Source organism: Erpetoichthys calabaricus, chromosome 4 (assembly GCF_900747795.2).
Source record: "Erpetoichthys calabaricus chromosome 4, fErpCal1.3, whole genome shotgun sequence".
Lineage (NCBI taxonomy): Eukaryota > Metazoa > Chordata > Cladistia > Polypteriformes > Polypteridae > Erpetoichthys > Erpetoichthys calabaricus.
The window spans coordinates 193,905,710-193,917,990 of NC_041397.2; the positions used below are offsets into that span (position 1 = coordinate 193,905,710).

The 12,281-nt window shown below is 34.1% G+C and overlaps 1 protein-coding gene across 1 annotated transcript in view; it reads right to left on the reverse strand.

Moving 5' to 3' along the window:
• uvrag (UV radiation resistance associated gene) overlaps positions 1 to 12,281 on the reverse strand; it is a 339,167-nt gene that overhangs the window by 49,928 nt on the left and 276,958 nt on the right. The gene's annotated exons all lie outside the window — the stretch shown is intronic.

The following is a 12,281-nucleotide window of genomic DNA, read 5'->3' on the forward strand; positions in this document are numbered from 1 at the left end:
AAGATTTTATTTCACTAATCAACACATTACATTCTACACCAATAGATCTTAAACTTTTCTTAAAACTACTTCTGTTTGGCATTGCCACTGGCAGTGATACAATTCCATTCCCTCATCCTCCCAACCAATCATAACCCCAATTTAACTTTAATTGAGGAACTGAGGAGTGCTACTCTTTAGTAATCTACACTGTAAATGTTTACTTATACTGGAAATGCAGAGACAGAAAGGTGGAGTGGGGAAATGGGATAGTACACTGTGATGTTATTCACATCATCGTGGGCTTGCAAATGTTTTTGTCTAGCAATGCTGAATTTTACTTCTAAAATAAGATACACGATTTTACATGAGACAGCATCTTTTTCTACCATTACTTCCCTCGATCTCAAAATGTAAACACTGTGTAGCTGCAAACAATATACAGTATTTAAATTTTCCTGTATTTTTTTCCCCAAAGTTCCACTTGATTGCCATATTTTGATCTTTGGATCAAATTTAATTAATAGCCAAGAGAAACAGTTTTGTTCTTAATTTCAGAGTATTTAAGTTAGTTAAACTTTAGTAACAAAGATAAAATTTCTCTTTTTTGTGTAATTAGAGAAGAATTGCCCAGTGCTACATTGCATGTACAGATTACATTGGTTACAATTACAGAAAATTAATATTAACATTTTTCTAAAAACACTAATACCTAAATGTTTCAAAAGAAAAAAGAATATTTTTAAAACTTCTTTTAATGCAAGACTCATAACAAAGACCGTTTCTTAAGTATTAACACATGGCTTTAGTGGATGCCAGGACATGTAAAGAATAAATATGGTGTTTGAATAAAACCCTCTGTTTTATAGCTGCTTAGAACTGGAATGGCTTATTCCTGCTGATATTGAGCCAAACAGTTTAGAAAATACACATATCTCTCAAATGTAAGTTCTGGTAGGTTTTTATCACAGTTATGATGCAGAAAGGAAAAGTGTTTGAATCCCAGTTGGTGATGAAATGCCATAACCTTGTAAGAATAACACAAAGAATCATTAGGGAATACAAATAAGCCTGGGGTAATGCAGTCTAATTCTGCCAAGCGACTAACTGGTCCTATCCAAAAGGAGATCAAGAAAAAAGAAATTGGGTTTCAAGTGCCAAGATTAATACTCTTTTATTGTAATCTAAGCATAGCCATTCCTCCTCTAAAGCTGGAAAACTCTCAATCTTACTGCTAAAGTGTGCAAACTGCAGCAGTTTGTTAGGTTAATTGCTTCTTATTCCTTTAAATTACAAATGCTACTTATTTTATTGTAATTAACCCTGAATCTCATAGGTGAACCCAGATATCACTTTAAAAATAATGCCTATTACAATTTTTTAACCTTTCACAGCATGGTGGGGTTGCATGGTGATGTTGGGGTTAATATTGCAAACTCACAGCTTTGGACGTTTGGGTTAACTCTCAGCCAGGCCATTTTATGGGAAAGCTGTCCTAGTGTCTGCATGGGTTTTCAGCTCAAAACCCAAAAACAAAGAGGTAATATTAGCTGGTTACTCTAAATTGGCCCTGTATGAATAAGTGTGGGCTGTGTGGATGGGTGAGTTCATCAGTGGACTTCATAAACCGTCCCAAATTACTAAAATACATTCAGTTTGCAAAGAGATCATTTTCATTTACTTTCACCTCTCTGTTACTATAAATGCCTGTACTTACACTTTCTAATCCAGTCTTATTGTTCAAATGTGAAGAGAACAAATATTGTTATTCACATCTGTTGTGAAAACAAAATTGAAATTCAAGCGCTCCATACTAATGTTCTGTGTTAAAGAAACAAACTACCAAATCAAAAAAGGAACACCAGGGCATGCTTGGCACTTTTAAGCCTGTTTAATCTCTGGAGACTCCTCATTGTTGTTGTTGTGGTAATATATCATGTTATAAGTTACAATCATTTTGTACTGAAACATTTCTGAAATTAAAATTTCAAGAGCTTTTTAGAATTTGGCAAGAAAGAAGAAGCATGCCATTAAATCTCTAGATGCTTCGATATTTTTGAGTGACAGGATCTTGGATTTTATAGGCCTCCAGATGTGGTAAGGGTTGGTGCTGAAGGCGAATTACAATTTGATGTTCCGCTGCGTCACCTTGGATTTAGGGGCATAAGTGCAACAAGACGACAGGTCAAGAAGTAGAACATGGTGCTACAATCTTTAACATACACTTCAGGGCAAAAGCATACAGTATTAAATAATAACTAATGACTAAGGAAGGGGACAGATTCCAAATTCAAAATATCAAATTCAGATTCACTTTCATGCATTGCTTTGATTTTCTGAAGTTTTTAGCAAAAAAATACATGTGTTTTGGACATTGCGAGCACACAACTGGATAACTAATATGTAGGTTATTCAGCAGGAGTACCTTTACATTATTTTTCATAGATATTTCAATATTTACTGCTCTTCAGTGTTGGTGCCTACATGCCCTCATTGCAGACCATTGTATAAGAAGCTTTGCCATCTCCATTTTCCATTAAAACAACAGATGAAAATTTTTTCTTGGCCGCCACCACCACCACCACCACAAACAACACCGGGTTAAAGTAGTGAATCAAAAATTTAAAAAACTTTTTTTGTGTGCAGCATTCCTTTAAAATCTATCTTTCTTTCTTGGTACAACACAAGTTAAAAGGCAATTTTAGTGTTCAAAGCAATTCCTCTAAATGTAAGTAATAGGAAACAAATAAACATACAATTACTATAGCATTAAATAGGCTAAAATGATAAAATATTCCAATAATCAATAAAAAAATTAAAGAAACTAGTAAGCATATTAAACGACTACCATATATGTGGATATTATTAAAATAATATATTAATATATTATATAATATATTAGTTGTGTTACCTGGCTACGCTAGACATCAGTTATTGTGTTGGGTGTATAAGACGTACTATATAACTAAGTGCTCTTCTGTATGCAATATTTGTACTTGAAGGTTTTGTCTTTCATTTTTTTTTTTTTTTTTTACCAAGGGCTAATATTATTGGCAGGCAGTGTGTTGTAGTAGTTAAGGCTCTAGACTTCCAAGTCTGAAGCTGCAGGTTAAAATCCTGCTAATCCCTCTCTCTGTCTCTCTACATAGAGAGATATACATAGATATACTGTATAAATATGACAAATTAATGCAAAAACTGATAATTAAACCTAATAATATATATTACACACACATATATACATATATACAGGGTGAACCAAAATGAAGTACCACATTTCTCAAGGTCATTGCATGAGGTACAGGCAGCCAAGTGTGTTGGGGTGGGAGTCCTTTGATAGGCAATCCCTTGTAGTTTTCAGTCAACAGCATGCCTTGCTTTTGCTGTTGAAACGTTCTTCAAAAACAATGAATCCATCATCACTACGCAACATTCCATCCGAACGTATTTCAGGATTCCTCCTAATGGTGACGTCCCAAATTAGAAAAGAATTCTTCAGTGGGTGGCTACATTTAGACAGATGGATAAAACACTGAACAGAAAATCTCCAGGCTGTCCTCTGACTATACAAAACCCTGAAAACATCCAAGCTGTAAAGGCATCAATCTTGCAGTCTCCTAGATGTTCAGTGTGCAAACATGCTTTTGCCTTAGGCATTTCCAACATGTTTTTGAGGAGGATTTTGTATGGGGAACTTAATTTCCATCCATACAAAATGATGGTAGTGCAGGAACTCGCTGAGAGAGACTGGGAGAGCTGTAAAGAGTTGTGCATGAACATTCTGCAACTTTATTTTGTATACTCTTTCTAGAGTCGTAATGAAATTTATTTTATCTTGTAGCATTTTTGTAGAATAAACGTTTGAAATGTGCTACTCCTTTTTGGCTCACTCAAAAAATGAGAGAGATTATAGGGACTACATGCAAATTCCAAGTAGAAAAGGACCAGACAAGATCTGTGAGGTGGCAGTGCGGCATAGTTCTGGTTTACATTTTGCTTTAATCCATTAATTGTATTATTTATCAACCGCTGGACTAGTTCACAAAACACAATCTAGCTTCTATCATGCATCTTGCTGCAGTTACTGGCTATTATTTTCATTTACTGTTAATGAAGTGGGTATGAAAATAAAAATATTAGAAGCTGCGGATTGGTTACTGAAGTGAGTGTACTTGTGTTTGTATATGTATGTGTATACACAGTCCCTTCAACAATTATTCACACTCCTGAGAAACATGATTGAAAAGGGTTGTGTATGGTTTTGTTAAAAATAATTATTTCTTAATAAGTTTTCTCTGAATAATTTTACTTTAGTTAGAGGTTGGATACCTCTCATTTTTTCTGTATGAGATTAAAATAATTCACCAAGAAGTTATTTTTTAATAATGTTTTTACTTCTGTTTACCAGGGATGCTTTCACTTTCTGGGGATAGTTCATTTACAAAGAAAACACACATTCTTATAATACATGAAGTCAGAAAGATGTGGCATCAGCTGAATGTCAACTGTTTTAACATGCAAGTTTCATGTGTGAAGGTAATAAAAGTCTTTATGAGTGCTCGTTTCTCTAATGCAAACAGCAATTTCCCCTGGATGGGATGCTACTATCTATCAAATGTGTCTCAAAGGGGACAGATCTACCCCTCTCCATGAGAGTGGCACTAAAGAATTAACCTCTGAATTGTATTAAATGTGAGAAGAGAGTCATGCTTTGATTAGAAATTAATTAAAATTTTCTTTCAGTTTAACCTCTTGTTGAATGACTCCAAAATAATTTATTCAAATACAAAAATAATGACTACTTTGAAAATAACTATTCACTTTGTTTGTGCAATACAGGGGCACAGAAATCAGCTGAGGTGTGATTTTTTTCTACTTCATGGAAAGTATGAAAGATGACCAGTGTTGGGACTGAAATGCAGAAATTAACCAATGTCAACCGATCATACAATGCTTTACATGACTGAGTGAAAGAATAATTGAGGGAAGTTCAATATAGCATTTTAATAAAAAAAAAAATACTGATTACTTTGTTTTTATATTTAATGTGATACAAGAGAATTGATATTGGTCTTTTGGCTGCCTCCTTATAGCTTTTTATAATGTAGCATTGGCAACTTATCCAAACTATGCTAGACAGAAAAGTGAAAAAGTATATTTTTAATTGTTACTATGAATAATTGAGAAATGATTTTTGTCAAGTTCTTTTTGTTTAAACATCTGACAGGTCTGTAAGGGATGGTATCCCTTGACAGATAATACTTTGTAAGTGAATGTTAACAAGATCATGGTGAGAACTTCTCCTTTGCCTTTGACAGGTATGTAAAGTGAGAGGCACTGATGGACCACTCCCAAGCAGATTTGTTGCACAAATGAGAAGGCTAAGGTCATTTTTCAATATAATATGTAGGAGTGTCATCACTTTGTAACCTTTGTTTATCTTTTTGTTTCCTATTCAGGTATGGCAAGGAAACACTTTAAGGCTTTTATTTATCCCACTTGACATGTTTTATATAATTCATGAATTTTTAACTATTCATACTCAGTAAGCACTTAAATACATACAGCCTGACTCAGGGCGAGGGTAGGGTTGGTTCAGCGGACATACTTTGATAATTAATAAACTTCAGAAGAACACCAAACACCTGGAAAAAGTAAATGCAAATTAAGTATAAGGGTGATAGTTTGAATGGAAAACTACACTGAAATAAGTCAAAATAACAGACCATTAAAATGCTTTACACCCAGCTATTAAAATATTCATATTGCTGTTTATTCAAAATCTTGTAGTAAGATTCTTCTACGAAACACTATTATTTAACTCCAGCCCTTAATTCTTTATATTAACCCATTTTTAAAATTCGCTTTTTGACATATAAATATGGAAGGTATAAATATCTATACTCTAAAGTGTACAATGTGATCATAAAATGGAAGCCTTCTTAAAGTGCCAATGATAAATAAAACCACAAAGATAGACATAGCCCTTAGCTTTAATACTAATGCTATAACAGTCAACGTTAGAGATACCCTATCGGTCTCAATATTTAAGTCTAAAGACTCATTATTTCACCATAGTGTTCCCCTGTTAGTGTGGGTAAAGCTGTTGGTTTTTAATTAATACTGTATTGTGATTCACTGTTCTCCCCCATTCTATTTCTCATCTTTGTATTACTATTGTACTATAAAGATGCACCTTCATAAGCATATTCCACCACAGAACACGATAGTGTAGAAAGAAACAAGCTGGCCTGGGCCAGGTGGATGTTGATTTGTTTTTATCTCTTATCTAAAGGTTTCACAAGTATATTTTCTCCAGAATTTGAATAGATATGATTATTTTTTTTTCTTTTCCATTGTCCTCAGCTTAACATATCTGTATACTCCTATTTACCAATATTATTATTTGCTGGAGCTTTAAGCAACTACTTTAAAAATAAGGTGTACAGATTTTCTTAAAACATATTGATTAAATTTTATTTCTCAAAACATATCAACTAAGATTTTATTTGTTGTTACATTGCATGCTGGAATAAAACATTCATTATTAGGTTTTTACCAAATTAGAGCATTTTAGGTAAGCTCTAAATTTGCCTGGCGTTGGCAACTGTAGGTGAGTTGTGATGCTCTGATGTGATCTTAAAATTAGATTTTGTAAATCAAAACTTCATCCAAGACTTCTGAAATGTAAACAACTCAGGCAGAATAACAATAGCATTAAAATATTTTATTACCAACAAGCACACACGAAATAGAGGGTTGCCCCCAATTTTAAATGAGTTTTGTTGATTAAACTGGCATTTTTTGAACACAAATAAATCAAGCATCAACTGAGAAATACTAAAAATTCCATTTTTATCTGGAAATTCATTCATTTTTAAGAAGGTTTTTTACATTACCATATCCTGCACCAACAAAATATCTAATTGTGCACAGATTCACTATATTTTCTATGATACATTTATTTCAGATCCTTGCAAGTGTTACAATGTAAATTGACACTTGCTGGAATAAATAACACTTGAAGCAGAGGTCAACTGTCTACAGCAAACAGTACCATAATAGGCCCTGAAAATGTTTTCAAAAAGGACATAAAGACTTTAAGGAAGAAAAAAAGTCATAGTTCTTTGACAGTTCTTTCTGTAATGGCCACATTATAAATATGTAGAGCAGTAAATTGTATTATAAAAGATACAGTATATTAGTAATGTTAATGAAAGTGTGGTGAACATTTTGACATGCCTAAGGAGATTGCAATGTAAGAATATATGCCTACAAGTTAGTTAAAGTCAGGGTTACATTGTCAGATACATTAGTATATAAGTATAAAATTGTGTTATAGACTTTATGGATAGTGCTCTTCTGTTTGAAACTTGTCTTGATTTTTTTTTTTAACTTTTGACACCAAAAAAATAATCACATTCAGAGAATCAATGCAAAGACCTTATTTCTTTTCAGTGATCAAGTTTTTCTACTTGTTAATGCATCCTACCTAACCAGCTATTCTGAATGTTAGAAGCTAATGACTAGAGTGTTTGACTGATGAATTTGTAAGAGAATTCGATAAAAATAATATGGAGACCATTTATTTAAATTTGTTACAGGGACACAGTCCAAAAATACAGAGAAATGTATAAGACTATTCAGCGGCCTAGATTAAATGCCGCAAGGCATATTGTTTCTCGATAATTTTTTTTCCCTTTTCATGTTTGAAAATTATTTTTTTCCATTGAAAGAATGTCTAATTGTTTTTTTTTAGATTAATCACTTACATTCTGATTAACTTAACACTTTTTTTCTTTGTTGACTAGTCCATTACTTCATTATAACTGCTAACCAACTACCAAAACATGAATACAGCTACAGCATTTTTTTTATATAAGTCCCACTTTTCTCCTCTACTGTCATTTGAAATACACCCATAATACACCAATATGGGCACCATTAAGCAAACTATTTAAATAATGGCTTAGTCATCTCTGAAGCAAGAGAAATACAAATTTATCTAAATCCTCCACTTACCAAAAGAAACTGAAAACAGACACTGTTCAAACCCCCGCCCCCAAAATCTAGTTCTTCTGTTCATACTTCAATAAGCTAACTAACATACTATAACTTATTTTGTCAAAAATTTCTCCAACCTTCAAAAATCATTGCAAAATGTAAAATAAGTTGAGTACCAACTTCTCAACATTGTTCTCTTAAATTTCACGTACATTTCTGAGATGCACCATTTTCTTTTTAAAATATATTTATTTTTGAAGAATTTTAACTTGTATCATTCCAGTCATTTAAATCAGTGTTTCTTCACCACAAACCGAGTTTGACTTTTGAAAAGTAATTCTGGTGGAAAAATAGCAATACAGCTCAAGATCTGAGCATTATTTTTGTCATTTGTTATTGCAGCTTGGCTAACATTACTCTATTTGGTGACACTTTGGGTAAATACTCAAGACAGTTAAAACAAGGAGTAATTCTTAAAACAGAAATGTAACCCAGACTACTCAATTAAAAAGATATGGCGCTGCCTTTAATCTTTTGCCAAATACAGCAGTGCGAGAAACTGTTGCTTACAGTAAGGTTTTACACTTTCATTCAGTGTAAATTTTCAGGTCCAAAAATATTCAGCCAATCAATTGAGAAACTTCACATCAGACAGAATTGCAAAGCTTCCAACTAAGGTCTCTGTAAGGCAATACTAATTAATTTTAAAATCATGACTGCTCTGGCTTATTTATTTAGATGAAAAAAAAACCACAACACACACCTGGTTTCCTTTAGAGTGATATAAAGTAATTAAAAAATATTCCATAAATTTTTCAAAATTAATGTTGGCTCTACTGTATATTCACACCATATACTACTGAAAAACAAGAAAAATGACTATTGCAAAACCTACTAATTTTTTTTGGGCTTGCAACTATATAAATAATTTGTGGATATTTATACGGAAATTGCTGTGAACACTTACAATTGCCACCTAGAAGTATGTTAATAACTAAAAGCAATGTACATGCATCACATGACAAAAACAATATACAGAAAATTAACAGATCAAGTACTTTTCTTTGTAATTACTTACTTATGAAATATTAAATCTATTAGAAAGTTTTAGCTTTTACTATAGCCAAAATACAGGTTTGACAAAATTACAAAAATATTTTTCTCCGTAATCTTTGAGCATTAAAAATTTTATTTATCTTCAGAAGCATGACTGGAGAATTTCTTTATGTGTTTTTATTTACTTTAAGATCAAAAATGCACCTTATTTTAACTCCATGCAAATGGTTATGCTACCTAACTCAGTTTCAGGTATGTTAGGATAAAATAAAATCAGTTATATTTCTACTGGTATACATTTACTTTTAAAATATTTACTTTAATTGAGGTATTTCCATAGTAGACGGTTTAAGGGAATAGGCATCCTTATATAGACTACTAGTCTATAGGTATTCAAGAATTATTTTACACATTAAAATGCTTTGCAGTCTCCTAAACATTTGGTGAGTTTCATGTTTGTTTGTGTTTTTTTAATACAAAGCGGGTGAATTTTAAATTAATAATGGGGTGGCTTTTATACAATTTGCATTGTAAGCACAAAGATTTTACAAGATTCTGAGAAGACGGGATCAGGGGATTTCTTATGTGTAGAAGAAAACATATCAGGTCAGCTTAAAATATTCTATAACCTTTACTTCACTGACACTGTTTTATATACTGTAGCTGTAGCTTTTATTAGCAACTCACCTTCCTGCCAACATGCTGTGCAGACAATTAAATATCAATTATCATATATTATGTCTCTCCAGGACTGATAAACTAATCATTCATTAGGAATGAAATAACAAATAACAAAAAAGCTAAAATAACTTCCCTAACACTGCTTGTAGCATCACATGGTTACACTGTAGCTATAGAAGGGCAAAACAAGTAATCAGAAAGCCTACAAATTTCCCATATATTCATGAGAGTTTTTTGCTATTAATCTAACAATTGACTGTTTTCTTAAAAACATTCTATCCCATTTATTGTTTTTACTTTTAAAAATGAAAAGTAAACACCTCTCCTACTTCTCTGAGTTGTGCAAAGAGCTTTAATTTAATAGATATTGCTATTTTGCTGACTTTTTGTTTTATCTTGTTTTGCTAAGTAGATGATCTTACACTGTTCTAGGGATCCCAAATAACTGCTACATCACAAAGTCACAAATGCATAGCCACACGATCTAGTGGCTTTTATTAAGTGGGTTGTACAGTGATCCCTCGCTATATCGCGCTTCGCGGCTTCACTCTATCGCGGATTTTATATGTAAGCATATTTAAATATATATCGCAGATTTTTTGCTGGTTCGCGGATTTCTGTGGACAATGGGTCTTTTAATTTCTGGTACATGCTTCCTCAGTTGGTTTGCCCAGTTGATTTCATACAAGGGATGCTATTAGCAGATGGCTGAGAAGCTACCCAGCTTACTTTTCTTTCTCTCTCTCTTGCGCTGACTATCTGTGATCCTGACGTAGGGGGTGTGAGCAGGGGGGCTGTTCGCACACCTAGACGATACGGACGCTCGTCTGAAAATGCTGAAAGATTATCTTCACGTTGCTACCTTCTGTGTGCAGCTTTTAAGTATGCTGCACGGTGCTTCGCATACTTAAAAGCTCAAAGGGCACGTATTGATTTTTGACTTTGTTTCTCTCTCTCTCTCTCTCTCTCCCTGCTCCTGACGGAGGGGGTGTGAGCTGCCGCCTTCAACAGCTTTGTACCGGCGGGGCTTCGCATACTTAAAAGCCAAACAGCCCTATTGATTTGTTTGGTTTTCTCTCACTTTCTGACATTCAGTGCTCCTGACGCGCACTCCTTTGAAGAGATATGTTTGCATTCTTTTAATTGTGAGACAGAACTGTCATCTCTGTCTTGTCATGGAGCACAGTTTAAACTTTTGAAAAAGAGACAAATGTTTGTTTGCAGTGTTTGTATAACGTTCCTGTCTCTCTACAACCACCTGTGTTTCTGCGCAAATCTGTGACCCAAGCATGACAATATAAAAATAACCATATAAATATATGGTTTCTACTTCGCGGATTTTCTTATTTCGCGGGTGGCTCTGGAACGCAACCCCCGCGATGGAGGAGGGATTACTGTATGTGGTTTCATGATGCATGGTCAAGTGGTATCAGAACATATTTTTCTTTCCCTATATAAAGCAGAGCCTGTATAACAATACTGATATTCTGATCTTTTTGGAACTGGCAGCCATCATTTTAAAATTAACTTAAAATTCTGCTTTCACAGGGTAATTTACAGTGGTGTGAAAAACTATTTGCCCCCTTCCTGATTTCTTATTCTTTTGCATGTTTGTCACACAAAATGTTTCTGATCATCAAACATATTTAACCATTAGTCAAATATAACACAAGTAAACACAAAATGCAGTTTTTAAATGATGGTGTTTATTATTTAGGGAGAAAAAAAATCCAAACCTACATGGCCCTGTGTGAAAAAGTAATTGCCCCCTTGTTAAAAAATAACCTAACTGTGGTGTATCACACCTGAGTTCAATTTCCGTAGCCACCCCCAGGCCTGATTACTGCCACACCTGTTTCAATCAAGAAATCACTTAAATAGAAGCTGCCTGACACAGAGAAGTAGACCAAAAGCACCTCAAAAGCTAGACATCATGCCAAGATCCAAAGAAATTCAGGAACAAATGAGAACAGAAGTAACTGAGATCTATCAGTCTGGTAAAGGTTATAAAGCCATTTCTAAAGCTTTGGGACTCCAGCGAACCACAGTGAGAGCCATTATCCACAAATGGCAAAAACATGGAACAGTGGTGAACCTTCCCAGGAGTGGCCGGCCGACCAAAATTACCCCAAGAGCGCAGAGACGACTCATCCGAGAGGTCACAAAAGACCCCAGGACAACGTCTAAAGAACTGCAGGCCTCACTTGCCTCAATTAAGGTCAGTGTTCACGACTCCACCATAAGAAAGAGACTGGGAAAAAACGGCCTGCATGGCAGATTTCCAAGACGCAAACCACTGTTAAGCAAAAAGAACATTAGGGCTCGTCTCAATTTTGCTAAGAAACATCTCAATGATTTCTTAGCAAAGACTTTTGGGAAAATACCTTGTGGACTGATGAGTCAAAAGTTGAACTTTTTGGAAGGCAAATGTCCCGTTACATCTGGCGTAAAAGGAACACAGCATTTCAGAAAAAGAACATCATACCAACAGTAAAATATGGTGGTGGTAGTGTGATGGTCTGCGGTTGTTTTGCTGCTTCAGGACCTGGAAGGCTTGCTGT